The 13,624-nt window shown below is 40.6% G+C and overlaps 1 protein-coding gene and 1 pseudogene across 1 annotated transcript in view; one reads left to right on the top strand and one right to left on the bottom strand.

Annotated features, from left to right (window-relative positions):
• EXOC4 (exocyst complex component 4) overlaps positions 1 to 13,624 on the bottom strand; it is a 750,526-nt gene that overhangs the window by 296,168 nt on the left and 440,734 nt on the right. The window lies entirely within an intron of this gene.
• The window catches only part of LOC145712828 (ATP synthase F(0) complex subunit C2, mitochondrial pseudogene), a 45,601-nt pseudogene continuing 33,924 nt past the window's right edge, over positions 1,948 to 13,624 (top strand).

The following is a 13,624-nucleotide window of genomic DNA, read 5'->3' as shown; positions in this document are numbered from 1 at the left end:
TAACAGTTTTCTGTTATTTTTAAAACACGGGGTAGAAGATACTTTCTCTGTCAGCTCATTCAATCTTCGTAACAAATCTGTAGGACAGGTACTTCTATTATTCTCATTTCATAGATTAAAAAAATAAAAACTAGAAAGTTTAAGTAATTTATTGAGGAGATATAGTTCATTTGGAGCATAGCTAAGATTCAAACCAGGTGGATGCAATCGCATCGAAGCTCTTGTCACAAAAGGAAACTAAACTGCCTTAATGGTTGCATAATATTCCATCACTCTTATTTGGTACTTGGTACACAAACTTCTTAGAGGAGAAAAAATGAAAACCACAAAGACAAAACATATGGAGGACAATTGAAGCAACAAACACATTTTTTAAAAAAGCAGAGAAGCAGAAAAAAGCTTCCTTTGCAATTTCTAAATAAAATGGGTCTAGGGAGAAGCAGAAAAATGAGCTTTCAGAAATTATCCCCTTGGCAAATTTCTAAACATATCTAATCCAGAAGTGATTATGTATTTAGAATAACTTTTTTTTTTAAGTAAAGGAACAAACGCTTATTATGTACTATTTTCTCCATGAAAGCATCAGCTAGAACCTTCCAAACACTTGGGATCGTGGACAATAATAAGCAGCCAACAATGCAGCCACCAGATGCGTGTGGGCTTAGCTGCATTTGCAGTGCCTTGGCCTCAGCTAGTCTAAGAGGCACACGGAATCTTCTGGGGGCCCTGACACAGTCTCACAAAGATGCCAGACCCACATCACCAAGCAGGAGTGATTTTCCTTGCTGGAAGTTGTACACAGAGAAGGCGTTCCCACGTGAGGCAAGCCACACGAGTGGTGGAATAACAGAAGACCGTTTGTAAGAGTAAAAAGAAATAACCGCTCTCACCGAAGCTCTGGTTGTAACTTAAAGAGGCATCTGTGCTCAGTGCCTTTGGGGGTATGTGTTTCATTCGATACTCCCCCACCCCACACCCCAGCAACACTATTATTACTTAGATTTGGAGTTCACGGAGTAAAAACCATGCTGCAAACACTTCATCTTCCCCTAGACAGTCTTTTTATCAAGCCCCAAGTAAAAATTGAGATGTAATAAAAGAGTTCAGAGCTTGTGCTTTGAAACTGGACTGTGCTGGATTCAAATCTTGGCCCCGTCAGTCACTTCTGATTTACAAACCTGGACGGGAGGCACAGAGTTGATTATTTCCTGTCTCCAGGTAATCCTCTAGGATGCTTTCGACGTAGAAGATGTTCGATAAACAGCTTCATGGTATATTCTTGCATACCTAAGTTTTCTGTGTATATTTAACAAGATCTAATTTTCTTCTACATTTTTTTTTTTTTTTTTTTTTTTTGCCTCTAGGAAATATGTACCTGGCAGATGTTTAACAGCTACATATCAGCAGTGAATAACAGCTACATATCAGCAGTGAATGAAATGATGTTGGTACATAATTTGCTTGTAAAGTTTATAAAGTGCTTTGGGCTGACAGAAACAGCGCAAATGAAGACTGTAAATGGACATAAAACATGAAATAGCTCTCTCACTTTCCTCCCTAGATTTATCTCTCCCAAACCAGGGATTCCTCTGTTGTTGTTTTTTTCGTCCTTCCCCTAAGAGGCAGACGCAGCAACCTCATTTGCAGCAGGGCAGAAACAGGGTGGCTCTGATGTATTCAGGACTTCCAGCACCGGGGGCACAAAAACGTCAAAGGAGCGCGAAACCAAACAGCAGGCCAATCCACTTATGGAGGCCCAATAAATAGACAGTAATCCCTGCCAATTACGGCCACAAAGAACAACGTCCAAGGTATGGCCCACACTGGCAGCCACGAGATTTTGAGTTACTTCACGGTGTTTTAAAGGACGACATCCGATTTCCACAAAGATCCTGTTTCTGGGAGAAAATTCATTCACTGTCCTCCTCTGGAGCTTTGATACATGACATGTCGCAGCGCTTTGAGTGGGCTTCTGCCAGGGGCGCAAAAACCGATGACACGAAAACAGGTACCAACAATGGCACAGCTGCTAATGGGTAGGCTGAAATCAACGCCTATTCTTCCCGTGCCATGGTGAGAAGCCCCTCTGACTGCTCTAAAACAAATACGGCGTAATTTCATTTCCTGCCTGGCTTTGTGTAATTTTGACATGTCCTCAGTCAAACACGACCCAGTCCTTCAATCAGGCCCCATTTTTCTGGAGATGGGAAAACAAGAGGCAGCTAAAGTAATTATTGAAAACTCATAAGCAGCAGCTTCAGCCTAATTACCTTGACTTTCCTTTTTAATTTTTCCATCGATTGTCTCTTGTTAATATACAAGTATTGACCGAGTTGCTAGAGCCTGGCGCTGCTATGATAAGAACAGATGCCGTCGGGAAGCGAGATGCAATTAGGAGGCCCGATACCGTGCTCCTCCTTTTCAGAAGCGCACACGGTAGGGCACAGACTTTGGTTGGAGACCCTCTTAAGAGTCACCAGCAGCATCACACGGCAAGCATCTTTGCTCAACGCCTTTGCTGTCTGCTGTGCCTTTGCCACCAGGGGGCAGCTGGGAAAAAGAAAAACAGCCCCTTCTCCCTTTGTTCCTCTTTTGATGTTAAAATGGTGTGTTTCCCCTCTTTTCAGCACATATTCTGCTAGAACTCCCAGGTCAGCAACTCCAGGGGGGACGAGCAACCCAGGAATGAAGGTGACATCCTTTCGAGCTACACGTGTTGCCTTTTAAATGCTGTTGTGTTTAAAGTCTCAACTTGAAAATAACGAAGCAATGCTGGATGAGTGGTCCTGAATATTAATGTATCCTTCACAAACACTTGGAACAGTTCCTGATTCCTTTGTCAGGGAGAAATGTGAAGCGTTTTTGCGGTAAAATATAAAACCCGTTTTAAAAATAATTAGTTCTTAAAGGACTTGCAACTTTTCGATTTCTCATATACCTACGTGTTCTAGAACAGTAGTGATATGTGGTAGGTTGAGAGTCTTAAACTGCTATCAAGGTGTACTCACTACAAGCAGACACAATTTAGTAATGTTCGGTGGGACTCAGTTTTCTAGGAGCCAAAAAAACCTCGGCAAGCCTGGATGTCATGCTGCGTTCTTCTATCTTATCTTTTGAAGCAACTCTAAGAGAAAATCAAGCAGGAGCAGTTACCGGTGCTGAAAAGCAATCACAAATATCTGAAAGGAGGAATTCCCAAAGAATAAACCCTGGCTGCAAATTCTATTGCGTATTCCAGAAAGAAAGGAGCATTCTTAAAGGCTGACAATAGCCATAAACACCAAGTTGGTGGGGCGAAACCCAAGAAGCACTGAGGAGAGCGATAGGAGAAGGAAGCCAATGGATACGAAGGGGAAAAATGAAGGCAAGAAATCATTAAAGAAGAGTTGAAGAATGGTTGGTACACAGAAGAAATGGTGCACCAAGCAGCAGAAGCAGAAGTAGCAGAGGCAGTTTAGGACCCATCAAGTGTATTATGATGACAACAAAGGCACATCAACCATCAAGTGACAAGTCTACAGACGTTGGGGTAGTTAAGTGAAAGGGCAAATGGATTTCTGTTAAAAAACGTCATCAGGTCCTGAGGGCATCACCGTATCAGCTAGTTAAAGACATAAATACATCATCAATCCGGAACAGCAAATGACACAAAATTCATTGGAAGGTACTGAGAAACAAAGTCATACTATAATCGATACAATAGGACAGAACCATAAAAGTACATCATCTGTGTTTAAAAAGACAAGGCTGGGAGAGGACTATAGGAGATAAAGGGAAAGGGAGACAAAAAAAGAAAAAAAAAAGTAATCTTCCAGGAACTGAACTATAGCTCTTATTAACATCCTAGACGTGGTACAACGGAAAAAGCTATGGATTTGTTGTCACGTGACCTGGACTGAAATCCTAGCTCCACTATTTACTATGTATGTGATTGTTTCAACCAGGATTATTTTACCTACAAATAATAGGAAACTGACTAAAAGTCGTAAACAATTTCATCGTAACAAACAGAAACCACTCTGGTTATTTTAAGCAGAAAGAGATTTAATGTAAAAAATTCGGTGCTTAGAGTATCATAGAGAGAGGTGGTGTAGTTGGGTCAAAGCTGGATTTCCAGGAATTATCCCAAAATAACACTTAAAGAATTGACACACCAGAGGAACTATTACACTTGTCACTCACCAGGAAAGTGAGGGGTTAGGCTACAATGATCTCTCCATAAACCTGAAACTATTCAGTGACTTTTAATACTGTTGCAAAAATATCAACACCTCCATACTTGCTCTCAGAAAACATCCAAGCAAAAAAACAAAAACAAAAACAAAAAAACATGGCACAAGAACAGACACTCAGATCAATGGAATGGAATAGAGAACCCAGAAATGGACCCACAAACGTACGGCCAACTAGTCTTTGACAAAGCAGGAAAGAATATCCAGTGGAATAAAGACAGTCTTTTCAGCAAGTGGTGCTGGGAAAACTGGACAGCGACATGCAGAAGAATGAACCTGGACCACTTTCTTACACCACACACAAAAATAAACTCAAAATGGATGAAAGACCTCAATGTAAGACAGGAAGCCATCAAAATCCTCGAGGAGAAAGCAGGCAAAAACCTCTTTGATCTTGGCCGCAGCAACTTCTTACTCAACATGTCTCCGGAGACAAGGGAAACAAAAGCGAAAATGAACTATTGGGACCTCATCAAAATAAAAAGCTTCTGCACAGCGAAGGAAACAATCAGCAAAACTAAAAGGCAACCAACGGAATGGGAGAAGATATTTGCAAATGACATATCAGATAAACGGTTAGCATCCAAAATCTACAAAGAACTTATCAAACTCAACACCCAAAAACCAAATAATCCAGGGAAGAAATGGGCAAAAGACAAGAATAGACACTTCTCCAAGGAAGACATCCAGATGGCCAACTGACACATGAAAAAATGCTTAACATGACTCATCGTCAGGGAAATACAAATCAAAACCACAATGAGATACCACCTTACACCTGGCAGAATGGCTAACATTGACAACTCAGGCAACAACAGATGTTGGCAAGGATGCAGAGAAAGAGGATCTCTTTTGCATTGTTGGTGGAAATGCAAGCTGGTGCAGCCATTCTGGAAAACAGTATGGAGGTTCCTCAAAAAACTAAAAATAGAACTACCCTACGACCCAGCAATTGCACTACTAGGCATTTATCCACGGGATACAGGTGTGCTGTTTTGAAGGGACACATGCACCCCCATGTTTATAGCAGCACTATCAACAATAGCCAAAGTATGGGAAGAGCCCAAATGTCCATCGACGGATAAATGGGTAAAGAAAATGTGGCATATATATATATATATATATATATATATATGCATACATATACATATACATATACATATACATATACATATACATATACATATACACACACAATATGGTATTACTCAGCAATCAAAAAGAATGAAATCTTGCCATTTGCAACTACGTGGATGGAACTGGAGGGTATTACACTAAGTGAAATGAGTCAGAGAGACAAAAATCATGTGACTTCACTCACATGAGGACTTTAAGAGACAAAACAGATGAACATAAGGGAAGGGAAACAAAAATAATATAAAAACAGGGAGGGGGACAAAACAGAAGAGACTCATAAATATGGAGAACAAACTGAGGGTTGCTGGAGGGGTTGTGGGAGGGGGGATGGGCTAAATGGGTAAGGGGCACTAAGGAATCTCCTCCTGAAATCATTGTTTCACCATATGCTAACTAATTTGGATGTAAATTTTAAAAAATAAAAAATAAAATGATGTTAAGATTAAAAAAACAGAAAAAAACAAACAAAAACAGAAAAATAAATAAAACAAAAATCAGCCTTCACCTCAGTCCCCCCCTTACAAATATCACATGAATGCATCTCACAGGAAGAACCTCATTTATCACCTAAATTCTGCTGCAAGGACACCAGGAAATATAGTCATGGAGGCACACTACCTTGGAATGTTCTCTGAGCACCAAACTACCAGATTCACAAGCAGAATGAACAGTAAGGATAGAAATTAGAATCCATGACCAGAATCCCAAAGGCAAGGCAGTTTCAGAACTGGTTAATTCGGTGGCTCTACAATATCAAGGACTCATGGTTTTTCCATTTTTCTACTCTATTCTCATCAGAAGCTTGTCCCTTTTTGTTTGCAAAATGGCTGCCACGGTTCCAGGTAACTCATGTACCTCTGACATTGCTGACAGAAACAAACAGGCCTATTTCTTCATATTAGCTTCCAGTCAGAGAAAACCTTACCCAAAACGCCTCAGTAGGCCCTCTCTCTATCTGCTGACCAGAACTGTATTGTTTCTTCGCAGCCTAGACCACCATTTGCAAAAGAAACAGCATTAGCATGACTGGCCTAGACAAATCATGTTGCACCCGGAGGCAGGAGAAAGGACCTTTCCCTCAGCAGATCACCTTGCAGAGTGCAACCCCAACAAAATTAGCATTTGACAAAATTAGCTCGGAAGATGGGGTGTGGGTATGGGGCAGGAGGCAATGAACAGATTAGGCAAGTTGCTCGTAACTCACTCTCAGTGGCTCACTTTCCTCAATTCGAACGTGAGGATGCTAATACCTGCCTACTCAGCTAAGAGGGGCATCATGCCAAGGTAACATGCGCCTGTGATCTGACAGGACCATCATTCCCGGAAGATCACAGGAAGTGCCATATAAAGACTTCTGCAGACAATGCCGAGACCATCATTACTATGCAAGGGGGAGTGTGAAGGAGGAGACTTCTGTTCTCACAAAGTACCACCCACTCCAAACAGTGTTAATCAAAAGGGCAAATAATTGCCTTGAAGGAAAGCCATTTGCGGAGATGTGTTTCTGAAGCGTTTTATATTGTCATTATGGGCAAGACGGCTAGAGCCTACCTGAAGAAAGATGACCAATAAACCATGAAATGTCCTTACAGTTGGAATATTGCCACAGAACTTTTTTGTGCTGTTTCTGACAGAGACTCTCTTGAGCTGTATCACTATGCTGATGAAGCAACTATGTCTGTGACGCATGTCAACCACTACTGCAGCAGGTGATAACAGACAGGGCTTACTATTAATGCACATGCTAACACCCATCCAGGCTCTTTACGTATAAAATGTGTGGCTAATTGCAAATTTCATAGTCCTGGGTTTTCAAAGAGTCATATGCTTACCTGTTGCTTTCAGGGTACAATCTGAACCATATAAATTCCTCCTGCTAAATTCACACTTTTACGTACACTCAGTGGAATTTCATTTCACATAGTTATGTGAGGGTAGCAAGGGTGACTGCTTATTAATATGCTTATAGTATCTTTCTGCTTGCCAAAGTTAATTCACTGAGTCAAATCACATTACAATACGAAATATTATTATATAAATGATCTCATAAATTGATGATGAAACTTTTCAAAGGAACTTCCCCTAATATCCTCATTTATTTACTCTCAGTTTCACTACGTTAGAATCCCATACCTTCAAATACTTCGAGCCATTATATAGGAGTTTCAGTTCTCTGGTAACATTAAGGATGCAATTATATAAAATGGCTATACCTGGGATCTTGTCATGCTATTATGAAAATGCTGGGAAAAACTCTGACTTGTAGAATAATAGGATAAAGAAGTGGGCGATGGGCTAGATGGGTGATGGGTATTAAAAAGGCACTTGTTGTGATGAGCACTGGGTGTTGTACGTAAGTGATGAATCACTGAATTCTACTCCTGAACCCAATAACTCAATGTTAAGGAACCAAAATTTAAAAACATACAATAAAAAATAAGTTGATAAAGAAGACATATAGAAGGTAATTTGTTATTATGGTAGTAGCTTTGTAATACATACACTTGACTAAGCTAAACTACGTTTCCTTGAATTCTCTCCCCTGTGTGCTTCCAGTTAGGGTGGGCTACAAAAGACGTTCTTGCTTGAGATTTGAAGAATGGGAGTGACCTAGTACTGACTGTGCTCTACAGACTCAAAAGGTTGGGGTCTTACTGTTGTTGCTGGTTCCTTGTTACTGTCCTTGGCCTTGAGCTGTTTCACCTCCCCTGGCCCTCCCGCAGCCTCCTGGATGGCCTATGCCAGGTATGTGTTTAGTTCAGTGATGTGGAGGCCAACTCCTCCTGTAGGCCACTCATATCATCGGGGATGGAGAGAGTGAGAAGTGACACTAATTCCAGCCCATTCTCATGGGTTCTAGCTTGTCCTGGCTCTCCCTCGCTGGCTCTCTCTCCCTCCTCCTTCCTGTATGCCCCTCAGTCTTCAAGTTTTAGCGTGAGCTGTGTTTAACCAGAGCCCATGATTGCGTAAGGCCAAGTCCTCACAACAAATTTTTCCTTATATGTATTTTTATATGATACACCCACAAACCTACACGTGTTTCTGCTTTTCTAATTGAACACCAGATTTTAATGCCATAATTAATCTGTTGGAATATCATTCCATGGCCTACTGCCCATAAAAATCTTTATTTTGAAGAGAAATGACTAAAAGTAAGCTTTAAGGTCCTATAATCAAGTAATTGACGGATGTGTGAATCATCAAGAAATGGACAGATAAGGCTTACAAAGTCAAGAAAGATTCCTACACATTTAAGAGAGGTTCAAAGCTAAGTTTTAGCATAAAAGCTAACCCTCAATTATCCCCTAAATTTGGCTTCCAGACTTATTCTCCAGCCCATCTAGAAAACTCTGCCACTGATATATTTGAAATTTTGACTTTTCAAAATATACGCACTAGAGGAAATTATAAAATGAAAATAACAAAGAGTATGTTAAATATATAGATCTCTATATAAGGGGAGGGTAACGGCTACATCTACTGGGCAAAAGGGTTACTAATAGGAGTCTTCCAAAGAATATTAATTATTATTATGGCAAATATTCATATATAGGATTCTGCAATGGAAGTCACTGAAAGTTTATGAGTTTTAGATGTAACATTTTACCACCACCACATATAGGGAAGACTGTGATTACGTAACCTTGTACGAATGAGGAAACTAAGAGATAAATAACTTTCCCAGTATCACCTAACAGGAAAGGGGCAGAACAAGGCATTTCACCAACTCTGAGATTCCTACTCTCATGCTACAACTCTGAAAACTTATACAAAATGTTTCGAAACAGAAATACTCCTTATAAAATTCAATTACTCACCATACGATGCCTCTCCGTCTTATCTCAGTTCCTCCTCTCAGGTTCCCTAACCAAACCTAACCTAATCATCTAGGTGTAACCGGTTTTCACCGATCACAGTGTAAGCTTCCTGAGGTCAGGCCCATAACTTTTTCATGACAACTTCCAGACACTTCCGAGTAATATGCATTTAGTCATGGTTGTTGTGAATCAGTGGTTTGTGGTCCTTAAGTGGCATCCGGTGTAAAGCCTCTTAATGGCATAGACCATATCTTCTGCTTCCTAGCATCGTCTCAACTGTACACAATGCTTTGCAAAAAGCAGGTACTCAGTAAAGCCCTATTAATTTTAATAGTCAACTGGCTCCTTAATCCGGCAACACAAAGCTGAAAATAGATACAAACCCCAAATTTTTCACTTAAAGAATTTACAGAAAGGATATGCAGACCCATTCACCAAATGGCTTAACTATACCACAAAGGGGGGGTCTATCCTGAAGCTTAAAGGTCATTTCAGAACAATTCCAAGAAAATATTATAAACAATGGGTAGATGAACAGAACTTGCTCTGATTCAAGGAAGCAATGCAGGTTAAAAATAATAAAGATTTCAAAAGAATTGTGATAAAAGTATACATTCATTGTGAAAAAGAGAAGGTAGACTGATGTCATGAAGTTCAACGTTGTCCTTTCACAACATGTCTTTTGTTGCCCTCTTAGAAAAGCACAGTCCTACACTATGGTGGGTATTCTTAAAAGGCAGTAGAGGGAGGAATATGAGGTTTCAGGCCACCACATTTAATTTGCGTTTCTATTACACTTTATAGTTGAGATTGCAATTTTGGATCTCAGTTCAAAGTTTTTTTTTCAGTCTCCAGTTGGGCCAGTTAGTTTCATTCTCTGCCAGAGCTGTGAACTTTCAAAATAAGCTATCTATTTTATTAAAAGTTCGACACATACAGGGGCGCCTGGGGGGTTCAGTCAGTTAAGCATCTGATTCTTGATTTCAGCTCAGGTCATGATCTCACTGTTGGTGAGCTCGAGCCCCGCATGGGGCTCCGTGCTGTCAGTGTGGTGCCTGCTTGGGATTCTTTCTCTCTGCTCCTTCCCTGCACACATGCAGTCTCTCTCTCAACTTAAAAAAAAAAATTCTCCATATATAAAGGAAAATCAGAGCATCTTCATGTCAGTTAGTTGGGGTAGAATTAAAAGGAGTGGAAGTAACAGCACAACTTGGACTTGGAAGGGAGCTTAGACATGCTGGCTGCTACAGTAGCCCATCTGCAGCATCCCTGGACATGTCAGTAACATCATCCTCAAACCGGAAGAAGCTAATAGTGGAGACAAGTTCTAATAATTTCTACTTGCAAAAAGGTTTTATAGTGAATCACTGTGATGTACACCTGAAACTATTAAGATAATATGTCAATTATACTTCAAAAAACAAAAAAAGATAACTTCCTAATTAAAAAAAAAAAAAGCATTTAAGTCCTGTGCTTTGAAAATAATGTTCTTAAGACACCAAAAATACGTTTCCAAAATTATCTATGCAAACAGGTCATGGTAACTGGAACAGCTCGGCTTTTGCAGGCATGCAGTGTCCATTAGTTAATCTCTAAAGAAGGCTTTGGGGCAGGAAGTTCCAACAGCAAGAAGGTATCAGTTTGTCATTGCATTATCCACACCTTCAAGTATAAAACTCATTCTGCTAAAAGAATTCTTCTTGTCTTTTAAAATGTTGCACTAAGCACGGTAGTGCTTCCCAGCAATGCTAACCACAAAGGTAATGATGCTGTACATTTAATTTTTCCAGCCTCCGTGTGTCTGCCAGCATTATAAATGAGTCATTAACAGTCTCAAATAGATTGACATTGTTTGCTACTGCTGAGAAATCTCATTTCTTTCAAGACAGCAGGAGACAATTTGGGCTTAATAATTGAGGGGCACCAGAAAGCATGCAAAGTTAAAAGAATCTAAAAGCATATTGGTCCAACTTTCTAGGATATTTATTTTGGCACTGAACTCAAAAGCTAAATGGTATATTTCATGAAAAGGTCCAGGCGGGGAAGACAGACTCTAGCCCACAGGAAACATGGGAGTTGTCTCTAATGAGAAAGTGAAAGCCTCATCTTTACCTCATATAATTGAGGCATGCTAAAGAGCAATTTGCTAGACAAGTCCCAGGATGTCCCAGGCCTCACAGTCGGCCACCAGCGGTCCTCTAATGTACAAACACACTCTTGTTAAATGATATCCAGGCAACTAGAAACCTTAAGCTGCTTAATTCCACATCGACTTTGGAAGTCAAGTAACAAGAGAAAGATCCACACAGCCTAGAACTTCTATGGCAAAAACCTACCTTCCTAAGGGATTCAGAAAAAAAATAAATAAATAAGAAGCTTCCTAAGGTAGAACATTTATATAAGAAAAGGAATGCGAGGAAGAAAAGTTTAGAGGGGCGGGAACAGCTAAGAGCCCAGTTTAGCTGAAGCACAGATTCTTACGGAAGGGTGATGGTGATGGATTTTAAAACGCTGGCAGAGACCTATTATCAAGTGCCTAGACTTTCATAATTGTATTCAATTATAGTCTGTAAGGAGCCATAGAAGGTTTTAAGGGGTAGTGAAAATAATGGAACTGTGACTCTAACGTGCATAGGACACAGTAAAGACCAGCAAGTGAGCCACTGTAATTGTTCATATGCAGCCAGGACAAGATTAATGACTGTGAAAATATTAGAGTAGCAAACTGAGGAGGGATTCCTAAAATGGAATCTATAGGATTTAAATAATGACTGGTAGTGATAAAAAGGAAGATGAAATTGAAGACGAATACGGTGCTTGTGGCACAGGTGGCTGAAAAAACAGAAGCGAGAAAGAAAAAAGAAAAAACAAAAAACAAACCTTAGAGCAAGATAATAAGTTCTTCTTTGGACCTCAGTACCAATGGTACACAGAGGTGAAGATGTCCAGAAGGAGCCTGTCATGAGGAATGTGGGTTTTGGTACAGAGGATGGGGTGATGTTACATACATACAAAGGTAAAAGCAAGGAAAGATCACTGATGTAAATTGTATCGACCCGAAGACCTTCCTAAGTTAATAATTTGGGCAGAAGCAGTATTTTAGGAATAGGAAGGAGGAAGAGGAGGCAAGAGGATAGAGAGAATAAGCAGTCAAAAAGGTATGAGACAAATACGGTGCAAAGGCTCCAACCAAGAATTTATGAGCTTCAGGAAAAGGTTTTCACCTATTTTGAAAGAACCAAAAAGACAAGGAGGACACCTACTGGGGAGAAAACCTATTGGATTTAACCATCAGAAGGTTATTACAATCATCATTAGGACTAGTGGTTCTAAACCCTGGTAACACGTGGGAATCTTCCGGGAAGATTTTTTTAAATTTTCAATGGAGATACTTATCACTGACCAATTAAATCAGAATTTGTCCAGGTGGTGCCCAGGCATATGTAATTTTTAAAAGCTGCCCGGATGATTCAGCCACCGCCAGGGTTGAAAACCACTCTTCCAGACAGAAAGGTGGAAGCGACAATATCAATAAAGAAGAAGAGGAAGAAGGAGAAAGATTAGAGCTAGCGAGTAGTGGAGAAAAGGAGCACAGTCTACTCTTGGGATAAACTTTGGATAAAAGAGAGGGCAGTATCTTGAGAATATCTCCGGTCAGCCTTAGGATAGCAAGAGATGAGGAGATGTAGAGAAAGTAACTTCTGGGAATGAAGCGAGGGTTGGAGGGTAGATAGGGGACAATGGAACAACATTCCGGAAAATTTGGGAGAGGATACAATCAAAAGCACAAATGAGGAGCTGAGCTTGATATATGGTCGAGGGGGATTTACTCTTCAGGGAAAGGAATACGGGAAGGGAAGGGAAATTTTTGAGGTCGAGTGTTAGCGGGGGCATGCTGCCGGAATCCCTCTTTAGATGATGTCAACAGGCAAATAAATACGGGAAGACTTGGGGCTTCAGGAAGTGGAGAAGGACTACAACGTCTCAAAAGGTGAAGAACCAAAGATCCCCTTGAACTAGGGTAGGTAAACCATCTTCTCATGGAACTAATCAGATTTCTTAGGAAAACAGACCAGGAAGAGAACTAGAGTAGTGAAGAGGCCTCAAGATAAACTTGTGAGTCATCTGATAGAGGTGGTTTTTATTACATTTTTTTGTTTATTCATTTCTTTTGAGAGAGAGCGCACACAAGCACAAGTGGGGGAGGGGCAGAGAGAAGGAGAGACGGAATCATAAGCCGGCTCCGCGTCATCAGTGCAGAGCCCAACACGGGGCTTGAACTCAAGAACTGTGAGATCAAGGCCTGAAGCGAGAAGCATAACCAATTGTGCCACCCAGGCGCCCCCATCTGGTAGAGGTTTAATAAACAATGTGGCTCAAGATCAGAAGGCTCAAGATCAGACCTTTGTCGCCAAGACCTTCCTTCCGAAGGGATTC

The sequence above is a fragment of the Panthera onca genome, chromosome A2, assembly GCF_046562875.1.
Source record: "Panthera onca isolate mPanOnc1 chromosome A2, mPanOnc1 haplotype 2, whole genome shotgun sequence".
NCBI classification, from domain to species: Eukaryota; Metazoa; Chordata; class Mammalia; order Carnivora; family Felidae; genus Panthera; species Panthera onca.
The sequence above is the reverse complement of the archived record's forward strand: the minus strand, read 5'-3'. Positions and strand labels throughout refer to the sequence as shown.